This window comes from Suricata suricatta, chromosome 7, assembly GCF_006229205.1.
Source record: "Suricata suricatta isolate VVHF042 chromosome 7, meerkat_22Aug2017_6uvM2_HiC, whole genome shotgun sequence".
Taxonomy (NCBI): domain Eukaryota; kingdom Metazoa; phylum Chordata; class Mammalia; order Carnivora; family Herpestidae; genus Suricata; species Suricata suricatta.
In genome coordinates, this window is record NC_043706.1 from 118,115,972 (window position 1) to 118,130,935 (window position 14,964).

A 14,964-nucleotide genomic window follows, 5' to 3' on the forward strand; every position below is an offset into this window, starting at 1 on the left:
ATAGAGTGTGTGTGTACACATGTGTAAGCAGTGGTAATTAAAAAATAAGAACCCCATTTTTTAAAAAGTCTTAAAAATATACAAAGCAATGAGAGGATCATCTAGGCAACACACCGAAACAATCAGTTTCATACGAGTAATATAGAAACAAAATAAAGAATGTCAATTGCACTAAGAAATTAAGAAAAACAGAGATTGTGCCTGTGCATACTAATTTTGGCTCAAGAGAATAAGAACCCTTTTCTGAATATGCATGACACTAAATATCACCCTTGGAAAAACAATTCAACATCTGAAAAGACTTCAGTGTTTGCACATCCACTGTATTTTCAAGGTTAACACTTATTAGATTTGGTCCAAGAGTTCCCTCACATGCATCATTTAACAGGCACAATATTCAGTATTACTACATTTGGGAGCACGAAGAAAAAGAAAATTAAAACAAACACCCTAGTGACCATTAGAAACTGCTTGAGACAAGTCTAAAAGACAAAATCTTTATCTTTAATAACTCAAATTGAGGAAATTTGAGGACTACACACTGAATGAATCACCATTTGGTGATACCAAAAAAAAAAAAGCTATGTAGAAAAAATACATTACAATTCCAAGATAAAGCATTCCCATTTAAATCATTAACGATTTAAACAAAAAGGTAAGAATAGCAAAAGTGGTGATGGTCACGGAAGTGTGCATTCCAGCATATTCTAGCCTTTTCTACATGCTTGAAATTTCCCATAACTTAAAATGATAAGTTAAACTTCAAAAGGAAAGGAAAAAGTACATTTTTCTTGATATTATGGATCACGTGCCCTTTTAAAGGGCCTTATTTTTTAAGTAGAAGAAGTATCTCTGAATGGAAACAAGAATCAAGTAAGTATTAACCTTAATGAGCTGGATCAAATAGTGCTGGAGGTGAAATTTCCAACTGCATCACTCTTGGTGATCAAAAAACACAGTCCAACAAAAGAAATTCAAAATGGATGAAAGACTTAAATGTGAAATAGGAAACCCTCAAAATCCTACAGGAGAAAACAGGAGGCAACCTCTTTAACCTCACCCACAGCAACTTCTTACTTGACATGTCTCTGGAGACAAGGGAAACAAAAGCAAAAATGAACTACTGGGACCTCATCAAGATAAAATGCTTCTGCACAGCAAAGGAAAGAATCAACAAAACTAAAAGTCAGCCGAGGGAATGGGAGAAGATATTTGCAAATGATGTATCAGGTAAAGGGTCAGTATCTAAAATCTATAAAAAACTTCTCAAATTCAGCACCCAAAAATACAAATAATCCAGTGAAGAAATGGGCAGAAGACATGAATAGACAGTTTTTCAAGGAAACTATCCAAATGGCTAATAGACACATGAAAAAATACTCAACATTACTCATTATCAGAGAAATACAAACCAAACCACAATGAGATACCACCTCAACACCTGTCAGTTTAGCTAAAATTAATAACTCAGGAAACAACAGATGTTGGTGAGGATGCGGAGCAAGGGGACATTTTGCCTGCTGGTGGGCATGCAAACTGGTGCAGTCACTCAAGAAAACAGCATGGAGGTTCCTCAAAAATTTAAAAAAAGAACTATCCTACAACCCAGCAATTGCACTACTAGGCATTTATTCAAAATACAAAAATGCTGATTCAAATGGGCATATTCACTTCGATGTTTACAGCAGTGCTGTTGACAGTAGCCAAATTATGGAAATAGTTCAAATGTCCACAGGACATTTGTTGCATGCTGGGTTGTACAGAAGGCTGGGAGATGAGGTAGGGCTCAGATGGCAGAATGAAATCCCCTGAAGTCTGGCAGTACTTAGAAGTGAAGTGCCACCTGCAAGAGGAGCCTGCAACAGATACTAACAGTCCCAGGGAGCCTGCGTGGCTCAGTTGGTTAAGCACCTGACTGTTGGTTTCGGCTCAGGTCATGATTTCAGTTTCCTAGGTTTGAGCCCTGCCTCGTTGGGCTCTGCGCTGGCACTGTGGAGACTGCTTGGGATTCTCTCTCCCTCCATCTTTCTCTCTGCCCCTCCCCAACTTGCGCTGTCTTGTCTCTCTCAAAATAAATATATTAACCTTATTCTCTTTTTGGCTTTTTGTGGCAGAGAGAGAGTGAGCACAAGCAAGGGAGGGGCAGAAAGAGAGATGAAGAGAGAGAATCCGAAGCAAGCTCCACCCTATATGTGCAGAGCCAGACATTGGGCTTGATCGCCAAACCGTGAGATCATGACCAGAGTGGAAATCAAGAGTTGGACGCTTAACCAACTGTGCCTCCCAGGTGCCTCATTTACTTTTTTCTGCTCTTTTTCAGAATCAATAAACTTAAAAAAAAATATATATATATATATATGACAGTCTCCTCCTCAAAAAATCACCAAATTTAAGAGCTGTATGATGTGGAAGAATGAAGAGTTAAACTCAAAACTTCAAAGGGCAGGAATGAAATGTCCCCCAGTACCTAGGGATAAGGAGATAGAGACCTGCGTGTCTCTCAGTCAAAAGCTGAGGGGTGGGGGGGGCACAGCCAAGAAGCAGAGACAAAATCGAGAGAGACTGAGTCAACTCAAACTGAAGCCCAGACCAACTCAACGACATTGCATTTTCTGAAGTAATCAGCTTCTTATCCTAACTGGCTAATAAAGGAAGGTGAGAACTTCCTGTGGGAGAAAATAAAATCAGCTTCAATCTTAATAATTCTGAAACACAAAATGTATAGGACACAATAACCCTGAGACATGCAAAAAGCCAGGAAAATGTGACCCATAAACAACTGAGCAAAAACGGGCAAAAGGAGCTGACAGAGAGATAATTCAGATGTTGAAGTTTATAGACAAGGAGTTTAACATAATTATTACAAATATGATAAATAAAATCAAGAAAAAGATGGACAAAATGGATAAAAAATTACTTTAAAAGAATAAAATAATTATCTTTAAAAATAGAATAAAATAATGCTTGCTTCGGCAGCACATATACTAAAAATAGAATAAAATAATCTAGAACTAAAATATAAAACATCTGGAAGTATGAATTCTTTGTACAGGTTTAATAGCAGACTAGACAAAGCAAAAGACAGATTTGGTGAAATGAAGAGCGGGTCAATATGAAGTATTGAAATGGAAGCAGACAGAGAAAAGAGAAGGGGAAAACATGAGACATATGGGGGAAGCAGGAGACATATGGGACCCAGCTAAATACTCTAACATACGTATCATTGTAATTCCAGAAAGAAGAGAGAGAGAATACAGAACACAAGAAATATTTGAAGACATGATGGCCAAAAATATTCCAAAACTGTTGAAAACATTAACCCACAGATTCAGGAAGCTCAGCAAACTTCAAACAGGATAAAATAAAATAATTACAGTCTAAATTCTGAAACCAAAGACACAGAAAAATCTTAAAATCAGCCAAAGAAGAAAAAGATACATTATCTTTAAAGGAACAATAAAATTGATCGCTGACTTTGCAATCTACGGTAGCCAAAAATAATGCAATGACATTCTTGGAGTGATACAAGAAAAAAAGAAAAGCTACAAGAAAGATGTTTCCAAACACCTACAAAAAATACTAAAAGTACTTGTTTAGATTACAGAAAAGTAATTCCAGATTAAACACTGAACTGTAGAAACAAAGGTAACAGAAAGGGCAAATAGGTGACTGTATATAAAATATGTTAATATTTTAAAAAACTGTTGAATACTTAAACTCCCCTAAGTTTCTTTCCTTGTTCAGGATGTGGTAAAGTACAAACTTAAGGTAGACTGGAAAAGTCAAGGATGTAGATGGCAATCTCTAGGGAACTACTAAAATAATAGCATAGAAAGTATTAGTAAAGAGCTAATAGAGGATAAAATATAATACTAAATTAATAGAAACTAAGGAGGGTATGGAAGCCTAAAAATACAAAGAACAATGAAAGAGAAAATAAACAGCAAGATGGTAACATAACTGCAAATACCAGTTACCATAATAAATATAAGTGACCTGAACACTACAAATAAGAGATCTGTCAAATTAGACTGCATAACATTAAGAAAGAAAGAAAAAAGTAAGAAAAGTAAGGAAAGAAAGAAAGGAGGGAGGGAGGGAAGGAGAAAGAGAGAGAGAGAGAGAGAGAGAGAGAGAGAGAGAGAGAGAGAAAGAAAGAAAGAAAGAAAGAAAGAAAGAAAGAAAGAAAGAAAGAAAGAAAGAAAGAATTATATACATTTAAGAAACACACTTTAAATATAAGGACACAGTTAAGTTGAAAGTAAAATGATGCATAAAGACATATCACTCAAATATTAACCCAAAGAAATCTGTTGTGATTATATATTAGTATCAGACAAAACTAAACTGAAAGCAAAAGTTGCTACATTACATAATGATGAAAGAGTGAATTCAACAGAAAAATTTATAATCCCAAACATACCTATTAATGTGGCCTCAAAATGTATAAAGCAAAAATGGGCAAAACTAAAAATCAGACAAATCTATATCCATAGCTGGAGATTTAAAAACCCTTCTCTTAGTGATCAAATAAGCAGACAAAAAATATCTATGAGAGTATGGAAGACTTGAATAATAAGATTAACTAAATTAATCTATATGGCTTATGTAGAACACTAAACCTAACAACAGTGGAATCATATCGTGGACCATAAGGCACTCTCAACAAATTTCAAAGAACTGAAATAATGCAGAGTTGTATTCTCTCACAATAGAATCAAACTAGTGAACAAGAAAGAAAGATGTGTTTGGGGGTTGGCCAACCTTCTTCTAAGTAACCCAGGGGCCAAAGAGAAATCATGGTGAAAATGAAAAGATATGTGAGCTGAACAGTATTGAAAGTTCAATATATCAACATTTCTGGGATGCAGAATAATTTATATCTTTAAATGCATATGTTGGAAGAAGAGAAAGGTTGAGAAATCAATGCTGTACACTTCCATCTAGAAAAATAACAGCATACTATCCCCAAAGTATAAAAAGAAGAAATTAATGAAATATAAAAGTACAATAAAGAAAATCAGTAGTGCCAAAAGTTGGCTCTATAAGAAGATTAATAAAATTGATAAGCTCCAAGGCAAATTGTTCATCAGACAGCAAGAGAGAAAGAGAGAGAGAGAGAGAAAGAGAGAGAGAGTATAAACTACTGTTATGCTATCAGGATCAAAAAGAGGACGTTAGTATAGGTCCTATGAGCATTAAAAAGAAAGGAAAAGGATATTAGGAACAAATTTATGCCAGTAAATGTGGCAACCGAGGTGAAATGGTCGTTTTCTTGAAAACCATTTAGTAATACAACTTAAGAAGAAAATGGAAACTGTGTATAGTTCTATATCTATTACAGAATTCATAATAATCTGAAATTACTTTTCCTTTGTCATCTATCTTCCTCAGCAGAGTGCAAGCTCTATGAGAGCAGGGACCTCACGGTCAGTCTTGTTGGCCACTGACTCTCCAATGACTAGATCATTGGGATGCCTAACACATTGCCGGTGAATATGAAATGCTGCTGAATGAAGAAAGTCAGCACCCACTTCTTACCAAGAACCAGGCTGAGATAAGAAATAAATATAGCAGTTCATAGGAGATTCAAGTAATCTCACTTTCTCGAGTAGTCTAAACCCTGACTTTGATAAAAGGCATATGACCAGAAAGCTATATCCTTAGACCACATTAAATTAGTGAACTGTATATCATTTTCACCACATTACATTTTAATGTTGTTGGAATTCACTATTTAATAAAGATACTGAGGATATTGTTTACATAGCTTTCACTATGGTCTATTGGGGGTCTTATGTGAGAAATTAATTTATTGCTAGGGCGAGCACAGTTTCTTTTGAAGAAGTAGCATATGATTCTTTTTCCATGCTACTACTAACATGCTACTACTAACATGTCTATTGGCTTGGAGGTCAGTTATTGCTGATTCTTATTACTGGCATATTTTATTGTCTAGTTCCTTGGTGCTAATTTTCTAAACATATTTTATCATTTCATTGTTTTTTTAGACTCAAACTTGATAAATTAATGTTAAAATATAAATGCTACAATAATACTAAAATATAGATTTTGACATACAGATGTTAAAAGAGAAAGACTATCCATGTTAGCTGCAGGTGATGTATCAGTCATTTTAGGGTAAGTATGTCACAGTATCAAACAACTGCTAATCCCAGGAGCTAGCAATGCCTATTCATGCCACATTTCTATGTTTGTTGGCTCAGCTTTGCTCCACATTGTTCTCCTTCCGGGACTCAGCCTGAAGAAGCAGTTTTCTCCAGAAAATGTCCAAGGAAAAATACACATGGTACAATCACAATGAGCCTTTTAAAGAGTCTACTTACTGATAACGAGGATTAATCAAGAAATGCACCCAAATCTGGTGTCATAGGTGGGATATACCACCTTCCTAATAAGATGGATAGTGTATTTCTAACAACAACAACAACAACAAAAAACAGTAACAATAACAATGCAACACATATGATATTCTCCATTAAAGAAAGCTATGATTAATACCAAACAGTAACAATACCAAAACAGAAACAATAATAATAGCTGCCCCTTATTACTAAGCAACCACTAGGAACAAGGCATTGCACTAGACACTTCAAGCACAATATTTCTAATTATGACAACTCTTTAAAATAGAGTGGGTTATCTCAAATTTACTGATCAGGACCCTAGAGCATGTAGACACTGAGTCACGCACATTAGCAGTGGTAAAGTGGGATCTTCACCTAATTCTGCTCGATTCTAAACCGGAGCCCTCTTCTCTGTATCTCCCTGCCCACCCTTTTGTGTGTGTTTTAAAAACAACAACAACAACAAAAAACACCTTTCTTTTAGTCCTTTTTCATTACTTTCTGTTTTTTTGTCTTTGTTTTGGTTTTGGTTTTTAGTAAAAGGGAGTTGGGTTAAACAGCAAAAATTATGAGAAATAAAAGCAGGAAGAATTGCTTCTTTATACTAAGAATAAAGTTTGTATTCTATATACAACAGAAACAGGTATTGCTATATTCTTGGAAAGAATGGTGTTTGTCACAGATATATTTGATCAATCTTATTAGACTAAAGACTAGTATTTTAAAAGAACTCCTATGGCAATACTGCTGAATGGGCTCCTAAAAATGAACCAAAGAAGATGTCTCGTGTTGTTGAAAATGTCACTGTTTAAGTAGCAAAAGGATAAATGAATATGAACAACGTTAGTCCTTACATAAAGGAATCTATAAACAATGATTAATAGTGTAAAACGATTTCTAAATATAGAGAAATAAAATGGCTCGAGGTGAGTAAGCCAAATTAAAGAGGACTATATAGGAAAGAAAGAAATCTTAAGGATGAAACCAGATATTCACATCTTAAGAGAATTCTGGTGACTACATCTGAGTAACTGTATCAAGTTATGTCCACTATTGTTGACTTTTCCCTATTTCAGTACTAAAATATTTATTGGGAAAAAAAGTAAATAATTTGCATTCTTCATTATTATATTGAAAAGATGCAAACTTCTTAGTCAAGCTTCTAGAGCAATAGATTTTTGTTCAAGACTGCTTTATTATTAGCAATTGTATTTGTCACCTGATGGCAAGCTCGCTCTGAAAGAGGCAGGTACTTGATTATAAAGTGAGTGATGAAGTCTTTATATAACAAAGACAGTTCATTTTTTGCATCTGCACTGAGATGTTCAATAAAGTCAAGAATAAAGGAAATATTCTTGAATTCATTATTTCTAGCTAAAGAGAATCTACTTTCCATCAAAGAAGAAACTGAGCTCAAGTCAAGTTCTTTCTATTTAGCTGTCATTTTTCCTTCCTGGTGATATAACAGCTGTGATTCTTTCTGTGAGACATACAAGTAATTAAATTAGAATTTCATGGTGCTTTGCATCTCTAGGGATATTTCTTAAATTATCACTCATAAAATAACTCACAGACAAAGCAGGACAGCATAAGAAGAAAACTAGTGACAAATCACTGTGTTAATTTGATCTGTAGATGGAAGGGGACCCTTTCTTCATTTCAAACTACTTATTTGTATATAATCCTGTATATAACTGTATAATCCTGTATATAACTGTATATAATTGTATATAACAGGAAAGTCAGGAAGAAAAATAAAATAACCCAAAATTCTAACCATCTTCTTCCAGTCCTTTTGCTATTCTCATAGTTTTTTCCAGAGAGAGCGAGAGAAAGAGAAACATGTTAAGTTTATAATCTGTTTTTTAAATTATGATTGGATATCATAATGCATGTTACTATCAAATATTTTTTTTAAAAACTACCATTTTCTTCTGGGTATATACCCAAAAGAACCAAAAACAGAGGAGTCAATATTTGTGCACCAATGTTCATAGCATTATTCACAGTGGCCAAAAACACAGAAGTCATCAACAGATGAGTGATTAAACATAAAATGGTGTATACACAAAATAGAGTATTATTCAGCCTTAAAAAAGGGAATTGTGACACGTTACAACATGGATGGACCATTGAGAACATTATGGTTAAGTGAAATAAGCCAGCTGCAAGAAAGACAAATAGCATATGATTCCACCTATATGAAATACCTAATCAAATTAATAGAGGTAGTTTTCTAAGATGAGAAGACTTGTGGGTGAATTGTTGCACAACAGGGTGATTGTACTTTATGCCACTGAACTTTATACTTAAGAATAGTTAAAATGTTAAGTTATGTATATTTTTGCCACGAGACTCCATCCCCACAATTTTGAATGAACAATATTCCATCATATGGGGAGGTTATCCTTCACTTAACATTTGCCCTACTGTTGGACATTTAGGTTCCTCCCAATTTTTTGTTACCATAAAATTCAGTGTAGTGAACATTGTTGTAAACACATCTTTGTTTCCATATCTGCTGTTTCTTTAGGACAGTTTCCAAAGGACATAACTGGATTAAGGAACATGAACACGAACTATTTCAAGGCTCTTAATACATATGCTAAACTGCTTTCCAGAAAGGTCTTACCAATTCACTTTCTTAAGAGCAGTGTAGGAGAGAGACCTTCCCATTGATTCACACCATAATAAAGTACTCTCCTCTCTTTCATCCTTGTCAATTGATAATAAGAAAGCATAGCTTAGGATTGTAATGTGCACCTGACTGCTCTTGAGAATGAACAGTTCTCTATGTTTATGACCAATCTAAAGGCATCCTTCCAGTAACTGCCAATTCTCTCAAATTAAAATGTAAAACCCTTATGTATCCTAAGACAGTTCGGAAGATGGGAAGAGACACAGTAGGAAAGCTCTAAAGGACAGGTTAAGATTAATCTTTGAGGATAGGAAGAACAGTAAAGATTTAGGAGGAAGAGAATGATAACAAAACATGCGGAAAACCTAAACCTGTAATAAAAAGAAAATAAGCATATTATCAATTGTGGTTTATCTGTTCAATAAAGTGGATTCACTAAGCAGGATCTCTCGGGGCAAAGAACTCCATCCACATTGTTGAAAAACTCCCCAAATGACTGTGATGTTCAGCCAGGCTTGGAAACAATTGCTTTAATTCACTGAGTGAAATCACCCCTATTCTTCCATATTCTCCTTCCTTTTCAGCAAAATGCCTGGCAAATGTCTAGTCTCCCCACTCATCCCTCTGAGTTACATAAAGCCAGCCTTAGTTGCCCTCCTTAGGGGCTCAGGACTCATCAGCCACCAATCAGGAAAGTCCACCGTGACGCTGAACATTACCACTCTTGGATTCTGACTTGGTCAGGCTATAACAGAGCTTCAGGCAAACTATCGTTTGCTGAGTGTGGCATTCAATCAAGGTCAAGGCATGCACCCAATTTACCAGGGTGCTTGTTTACAAAGCAACTGTGGGCACACTTTGCATTTACCCAGGTCTCCAGGTCATCCTGGAACTTCTGTTCTCTCGAGAGCCATCTACATCTGGGTATCAGTGAGCTGAGTGTCATGCTGAATTACTACGAACTTTTCAGGCTTTGTGTTCTAAAAATAAAAATCATCTAAAATTTGAAAACTCACCTAACATACATAATAAAGGACTGAACAAAAATAATGCGAGTGGAATGATGGTAAGATAAAACTCGGGGGGTATAGACAATAGTGGAAATAGAGATAACACACAGAAAGCTATCTTGAAGCCAAGGAAAAGAAAAAAAGGGCAAATCTGGCAAACGGAAACTGGGCATTAGTCTTTATTTGTGGGTCAACTGGTTGTTACCCAGCCCCATTAATAATGTAAAAACTAAGTAGTTATTAGGCACACATCATTGTTTGAATAGCACTGCCACTGACGTAAAAGAAAATGAGTTGATAAGGAAAGGCTGTTCTTCCACAAGTTACTATGGAAAAATGAACAGATTAATGCTAAAAACAGGCTTAATGATTTTAATTTCCCAGGTATGGATCTCTTTTTGGCTTTACAAAACAGGAAAGACATGGTTACACTAATGTGGTACGGACACCTGATTTCCTTCTGAAGCTGTGAACCTGACTGACTTCATATCTCTCCTTAAGAATGAGAATACCAGCATGTCTAAAACCTAACAGACTGCAAACAAGCAGTGTCTATTCCACATGGGGTGTGTGACATTCAAATAAGCCCCTGTAAAAAGTAGACAGACGTTGTAACTTTTCCCTCCTCAGCTACATGTTCAGCTAGATCCAGAAAGAAGAGAAAGAAAACTTTTAGGAATATTTCAGGAAAAGGGAAATTTAATCTAGTTTGTGCTCATGTCAATATATGAAGAAATACAAAACATGGTCACATATTATATACTAAAGCTAGAACACAAAGTGCCTACTACATTCCAGGACTTTAACATACATTGCTTCACTCCATTCTCATCACAGAGTATTTAGTCCCCCTAATAGGATAAGTCTAAGCCAGTTGTAGTTGTAACAATCCCATCCTCCTTGCCAGTGACGTGGGTTGATGATGAAATACTAGAAGCATAAAGAAATGTAAGGAAAGTCTGGGGTAGGTTTTTATGAGTGTGTTTTCCCAGTTCTAAGAAAAAGAGACAGAAAAAGATGGCCTCCTTTCCTCTCCAGACCTTGGTGTAGCTAAATTGGATTGGTGCTTGGAATGGCCACAACCACTTTACAATCCTAAAAGCCAGCCTGAGGGCAGAGTCACCCACAGCAGTAATGAGGGAACAGACCTGGGATGACACTGTTAGGCTGCTGACTCAACCTACTCCAGACCCAGCCCTGTTTCTGGACTTCATATTTTAGGAAATGCAGTTTCTTACTGTTGAAGCCCATTGGAGTAAGGTATTCTGCTGCTTATAAGACAGTAAGAGCATTCTAATTCTTCTAGGTAATTATTATCGTTATTTTTTAAGAAAATGGAATTTTCTTAAGGTTCTCTTGCCTAAGATCACACTGTTTCCAAGTACTGACTCAACATTTATTTCACATCAGTCTCCCAAAAGTCCTATTCAAAGGAAACAGTATAGATGTTCCTGGAAATGTCTATTCCCGGAAATTCTAGGAAAGAGAGCCATTAGGATATAGTAAAAACAACACTGAATCTGAAAAATTAGATTTGAAATTTTATTAATAATGGGACATCAAACATTGTTTCCTCCCATCAAACAATGGGAGGGAAAATGTCAGCTTTGCCTTCTTTACAAGGTGCTTCTAAGTCTGCAACAGTGAACAGCATATACAAAAACCTTGTGTCAACTCTAAAGTTTAAGGGATTGATAATTATTTCCACCTACTGAACAAATACCACATATAACAAAATGTTCCAGGTAGGCCACTCTGCATGTAAATTCAGCATGACTGTTTCGTGGTTGTTTCTTTGTTCTCCAAGTCATGGTCTACAGTATTTCCCTGGGTCATTCCAATTAAGCCTATCACTTCAGAAACTCTGTGGCCTCTTTTTTAGGATGTAAGTCTAGGCTTTTGGGTCACAGTTTTTTCTACACTGAAAGCCTGGTATGTGCCCAGCACCACTCTCTCATCTTGTACTATACCCTCTAGCAGCCCCAAACGTGGTGTGACACGCACCATCACCGCTTTCTCTAACTTATATTTAACCTTATAGTGAACAGCTATGATAAATACTTCATAATGACTAAAAGGTAAACTCAGTTTCATTACGTAAAGGTCAAAAAGGCATTTTTTCATGCCTTCACTTGGATTAAAAAAATTTAAGTATAGAAAAAACAGCATTATTGTGGCCATCCACAAGAGCTTTGATGGACAAAAATAACTAAGGAAGTGACAATGAAGAACATCAAATGTCAAGGAACTACTCTTTTTTTATACTTGAATCAGCAGGATGTGTTCATTCAAACCACTCAGCCTCTGGCCCAGATAAGATTTAACAGCCAGAGTATGTTCTAACAGAAGAAAAAAAATATTCCAACAACATATCACAATTCAGCAAACTTAAAAAATCTGCACCAGAAACTTTTTTCTTATTTCCTATCTTTGCATTCCGAACCCCCAAGTAAAGCGCTCAGAAAACAGAGTTGCCCAGATGTAAAATGGTGCCTTGCCACAGGGCCGGTACCAGATACAATGCTCAGAGAAGGGCAACACTTTCCCCCTCCGATACGGAGCAGAACACCGAACTCATTAGAGATGGTAAAATGGGGAACTGCAAGAAAGAGCTCAATGACCCACTGGAGTCACAACTGCTTGGGGCTCTTGTACTACTGAGTTGAAGTTCTTCCCCTTAAATTTTCCGTGGTTGGTACATCTCTGTCTCTGCAAGTCAACAGAAAATGATTCAGACCATGGCAAACGCCCCTGGGAAGAGGCCTGCAGGACTGACTGCCTGCCATGACATCCCACTCCTTATCCCAGCTCCGGCAGCTGACAGGTAAAAACCCTGAGAGGATGATGGCTCAGAAAACGCCAGTTGAAGTATCCCTCTGGGACCCATGACTCAGGATATACAGAACCCTGAGTAAGTCTGGCAGGATGTCTAATGACCTCAGGGACACCCTCTTATGTCAGCTTCTTGACAATGTGCTTTTCACTTCTCAGCTCTAACAGAAAGGGAGGTTAGGTACCATGCCAACACACTAACACAAATGAGCGTGTTTGCAGCACTGTGAAAGTTGGATCAAAACATTAAGAAATACCAAAGAAGCTTTACAAGTGTACAGGTGTGAAAAAAACACCTATTTAACAAGGATGGGGGAACTTCTTAGCAACCCTTAGGACAAATGGCAAATGGGTGTATGGATATACATGACAGTAATGGCAGGTTACAGATAGGTAATCTACAGTGAAAGTGACATCCTTTTAATACTAAATAAGTCCGTGAGTGACACTCACAAGATCAACGCTTAGGGACTGTCCCATTAAAAAGCTTTGAGCTCTAACAGCCTTCCTTCCCAGTTCTTACTAGAAAATTAATGGCCAGCCTAAAATGAAATCATAAAAATTCTGACATCTTCAATTTGACCTGAAGACATTGAACACAACACTCTTTTGAGATAAAGTTAATAGTCCTCAGCTAAATGAGAACCATAAAAATGGAGTCAGAATCTGAAACTATAGAAAGTTAAAATAAAAACACAACTAGAAAAAAAAATACTCTGTTCCTTTAACTGAACTTTACATCACCTTGAAAGCTTTCGATAGTCTAAACTGTTTTATTTTCAAATGGGGGAACATTTTTTATTTTATTTCTGTGCATGATAAACACTAACTTCATAGAAGATGTTTTCTTTCTGAATTCACTGACCATAAAAACTAGGCTTTTAAAGGTAACCTATGCCTTTTATTAGCACTACTGTATCAAAGCATTCACACTGGCACAATGCTTCCAGATATCAGATTCTAATTCTTCTACAAGTAAGAATTATTTTAAAGTATACATTTTTTGGTTACATTAAGGCTGCATAGGTTCCTTCCTCTTTTATTAACACCAGGGGGAAAAACTTGGTTAAAAGAAACTATAAAACTCTCTGGATTATACTAAAAATTTTGTCATACAAAATTTAAAAGTCCAAACCAAAGCTTTCTATAAGGATCTAGGAAATCATTGTCCCCAAGTTCTCCTCCATGGTTATATAATTCATTATCCCAATTTCAGTCCCTGGTTAAACTGCTAAAATGATATAAGAATTTGTAAAGTTAAGATTTATGTTTTACAGCTTAAAAGGTTGTATGGCTATCAATTGAGGAGCTCCTGATTTAAGTCAACCTCCTTTTAATAGACATACATATATATTTTTTATTAGAGAATATTTTAAAAATGTTTTAGGAACACTAAGAAATATAGAAAAAATATTATAAGCAGCACCCCCACATACTCACCTCTCAGCTTAAAAATGAAATGTTTCAAGTATTCTTGCAGCTACATGTGACTTACTCCCTTCTGCTCCTTCTTCCCCGCTGGTACCCAGTATACTGAGCTGGGAAGTTATGATGCGCATTCATGTATCTATAGCTTTACTAGATGTCTATAATTGTTCTTAGTTTCCATAAGTGGTAGAAAGTAGTCCATGTATCATTCTGCCATTTGTTCATTTTGCTCAACTTTTTTTTGCTCAATTATTTTTCCATGTCCTAAGTTTATACAGAAGAACTTCAAGAATTTCTCTAGAGTTTATAACTAGGGGTAGATTTGCTGGATCTAGGGTAGGCCAGCTGTCAACTTTCCTCGATAATACCAAAATCTCTACCACAACCAGGAGAGACTCCCATTCTTCTAACATCCTTGTCAACACTTGATATTGTCCACTTAACTATTTCTTTATAAATCTAGTAATTTCTAATGGTATACTAGACATTTGGATGATATGCTATAGAGTTTGGATTCTGTTATATTCCTCTTAAGAGTATGCAGTCTTGTATATATACACAATGGAGTACTACATGGCAATGAGAAAGAATGAAATATGGCCATTTGTAGGAAAGTGGATGGACCTTGAGGGTGTCATGCTAAGTGAAATAAGTCAGGCAGAGAAGGACAGATACCATATGTTTGCAC

The 14,964-nt window shown here is 36.0% G+C and overlaps 1 protein-coding gene across 1 annotated transcript in view; it reads right to left on the bottom strand.

Annotated features, from left to right (window-relative positions):
* Window positions 1–14,964, bottom strand: part of MAP3K5 (mitogen-activated protein kinase kinase kinase 5) — a 199,501-nt gene that overhangs the window by 92,804 nt on the left and 91,733 nt on the right. The gene's annotated exons all lie outside the window — the stretch shown is intronic.